This window comes from Nansenia antarctica, assembly GCF_963989245.1.
Source record: "Nansenia antarctica genome assembly, chromosome: 6".
In the NCBI taxonomy this organism is placed as follows: Eukaryota; Metazoa; Chordata; class Actinopteri; order Argentiniformes; family Microstomatidae; genus Nansenia; species Nansenia antarctica.
In genome coordinates, this window is record NC_137676.1 from 68,558,333 (window position 1) to 68,558,599 (window position 267).

Genomic DNA, 267 nt, shown 5'->3' on the forward strand with positions numbered 1-267 from the left:
AGGGAGAGAGGAAGGAGGGAGGGATGGAGAGAAGAAATGTGGTGTGTATGCAGTGGAACAGGCTCTCTGAGGTGCTCTTCTTTCAGACAGACGGACGGACGGACGGACGGACGGATGGACGGACGGATAGAGGGATGGATGGAGGGAGGGAGTGAGAGAAAGAAAGAAAGAAAGCCAGAGATGAAATCTGCATTGCTTCATTGATTCATTGAGCTGTCCTGCCAATTTTCAACCCCTTTTTTTATTTAGTAAAATCTCTCCGAGGGG